The following is a 3,333-nucleotide window of genomic DNA, read 5'->3' on the forward strand; positions in this document are numbered from 1 at the left end:
GGCCACCCGCCTTGGCCGCTGGCAGAGGTGACTCACAGGCAGGGAGCCCTGCAAGGGCACTGGCACATGCCTGCACTGAAACACTGCCTACAGCCTCCTGCCTCTGCCCAGCTCGCCCTTCCTGCCGCCTTTCCCTCGGGGTCCTAACTCCCGACTTTGTTGCTCTATAAACATAATAACAATAATTATCCTCTCATTGGACACATAGCCATCTTCTTTGTTTGCAGGCTTAGATAAATATCATTCAAATCATGGAGTCTGATTCATGAGTCAGGCCGGTGGCAGCCCTCCAAAACCTCCTTGCCCATGGAGAGTGTGTTTGTGTGAGAGAGATAGAGAGTTTCACTGTATGAAGAGTAAGAAACTGGAAGCCAAGTGAATTAAATACAAAGCAGATAATTATGTGTAATTCATTTACTGACTAATGATTGCACCTGGTACGGAGGTTTATGAATTCATTTGACTCTGCACGGCTTCTCAAAAACAATCTCCCTGCTACAAGATAAAAACTAGGCTGACATTTCTTAACCGATCGGTGTTTACATTAGTGTTATTGTGAGATCCTGCTTTTTTGTCTTATTTCTTACTTTATCTCATGACTTTTCACTTTTCCTGGGTTCAGCTGGTGTCTTTTTGACAGTGACAATTGCTCGGTGCTGGTCGAGGCTGGGCATCGCTGCAGAAGGAAATGCACTCTGCTCCTGAAAGCCTGGCAGTGCAATTAGACATGGTGCTTATCTCCCATCTGCTGCAGCCAAACCTTGCCACCGAGCCTGTGCCTTTAGCAGGGGAGTGGCAGGTCACGGCCCCCCTTCCCCCTCCGCTGGGATCACCAGCAAACTGGCACTCTTCTCATGGTGTCACCCAGGTGTCACCGCAGCCTGATGCCATCAGCTCCTTCCAGCTGAACACCAGCAGACAGTGCCAACCTTTACCTGCTAATGCCTGCGCTGAGTTCAGGTTAAAGACCTAAAAACCTTTAATGGGGTCAAAAAGCTTGGGCTAAGGCAGTGAAACCCAGCAGCCACATCTCAGTGCAATGCGCAGCCTGTGTGACGCGGCTCACGACTGGCACACTTGTCCCCTGGTGACCTGGGCGAGCAGTGCCCAGGCAGTTTGGGGGTGGAGGTCTGAGCCACGCCGGGCACAGCAACATGCCCAAGGCCTCGCTCAGTGCCTGCAGCAGCAGAGGTGCTGCCCAAGGTGATGCTCTTACCAGCTGGCAGAAACGCAAGAGCTTTCCCAGCTGTGTTCCCTGTGCAATCGCTGGGCATGAGCTGGGGCCCCTCGCAGCCCGTTAGCATGCTAAAGGCAGCTCACCTTAGTCGTCCCCTCCACCCCCCAAATAAAACTATACACTCAGTTAACTGCCTAGGTCCTTTGTGATGGTGGTTCCTCAAATCAACAGCCATTTGGCTGCGTTCCCTGCTGAGGGTGTCCAGACCATCATATAACTGGGATCCATTTTTTTATCCATCAGTTTAAGCACTGGGTGCATGAGGTGAATGTACGGTGCGTGTGCACGGGGGAAAGGGCTACGTCTGCAGGAACTGCATGAATGCACATTTCTGTGAGATGCCCTTTAAGACTGACTTCAGGAAGGGAAAAAAGCAAGAACAGCATATAAGGGAAAGGGGAAGTTATTTGGCAGTTTGAATAGAGACTATTCAATAAATCATGAGATGATCACACTGAAGGAAGAAAACCCAGTAAACAGATTACACCTAGAATACACTTTCTAGCATGGTTTGTCACCGAGTGTTTACCAAAGTGTAAAATGGTGAAGCTGAGCTCATGGCTGCCAATAAAATAGCTGTAGTGCCTGATGCAATTCCCACTGCTGTAAGAACACACTCAGAGATGTCTCTTTGGAGCTGTCACCAGCCTCAGCGCATGGTGACTGGCGAGAGCGACCTGAGCTCACTGCACACCTGGCCGTCCCTCTGCACGGCCCCAAGGCTACGTGGTGCCAGCTCCTCTCGGGGTGCCCGCCTGTGCCTCACAGCCCTCCTGGGCAAGCGGCAGGGCTGCTGCTTCCTCCAGCCGTGGCAGCCAGGTAATAAAAACATCAGCCACCCAAAAAAAGTAACTTTATGCTCTGCTATTTTTGATTTAGGCAATTTGTAATTAGAAAAGCCCAAACCAGCTCATCTTGTTCGTATGCGTATTCCCATTGACTAAAAGGCAGTCAGCATGCGCTTTAACTTTGCACCTATGCAATCCTTTTCTGATGAAGATCTGGCAAGCCAGAACAGATTGCAGTCTGTGAGATACTTGCAATGTGATAGTATTTTACCTGTAGGTGGATCCTCATTTTAGATAGTGAGATGCAGAGCCAATGAGCCTGATTCACTGCTGTGTTACTCCAGTTTTTCAGCGGAATAACACCACTGAATCATCAGCAAGGTTGAAATAACAAATGATAAAATGGGAGTATTGTGCCTAAGTTTGCAGTGTGCATATGGAAATGACTAGCTCCTTCTTGTAGAACCATTAACCTATAGAGATTTTTTTCAGTTCAAAATGTATCAAGAATATGGCAGTGTCTAGGCTAAAGTTTTACATGTCAAAAGAACAATTAAAATCTAATATAACAGCTAGCGTGGGACTCTCAGCATGTCGATGTGGTGATTACTTTTTTTTTATTCAGAAGAAAAGGATTTTTGAGAAGAGAGCTTAGATTCTGAAAAGATGCAATTTTTGATGCAGTTCATTTCTATGCACCAGATGGTCACCATGTAAAGCTTAGAAACAGGATAAGTTAAAAAACTGCTCCTGGTTTCTTTTCAATTTATGAAAATACTCACTGAGCAATTGAAAAGACCTAATTGTGATCGTTTTGCAAGTAATGCTCTGGAAAAGCCAACTAAGGGCAGTAAGCAAGCTTGCAATTAGTAGTTCTAATTATAAAGTGCATACATAAAACAATGTAGCATCATAAATAAAGGCCAAATTCAAGTGATGCAATAGACAGCAGAACATCATATGAAGATGGACAAACAATCCAGCAAGAGAAATATTTCTAAATTATCTACATTTTCCCAAAAATAGCAACAACAACAAAAAGATAAAATAATAGCAGTGCTTCATTTTATGTAACTTTTACCATAACCCTGTCTCAGTGCCACTCGATGCTCGTGCTTCTGTTGTAGAAAGGCATCTTCCTTGCATGGTGTTCAGTCACGGTGCTGGACGCAGTGAGAGACTGTCACAAGCACAAACTGGTGTGGGCTCCTGTGGCTCAAACAGCAGGCTCGGATTGTCTGTGTCATTTGTCTTTATCAGGGGACCACTTCATGACTCACTTCCATTTCCATTGCTGAAAGCAGCGAT

Source organism: Falco cherrug, chromosome 14 (genome assembly GCF_023634085.1).
Source record: "Falco cherrug isolate bFalChe1 chromosome 14, bFalChe1.pri, whole genome shotgun sequence".
Taxonomy (NCBI): Eukaryota; Metazoa; Chordata; class Aves; order Falconiformes; family Falconidae; genus Falco; species Falco cherrug.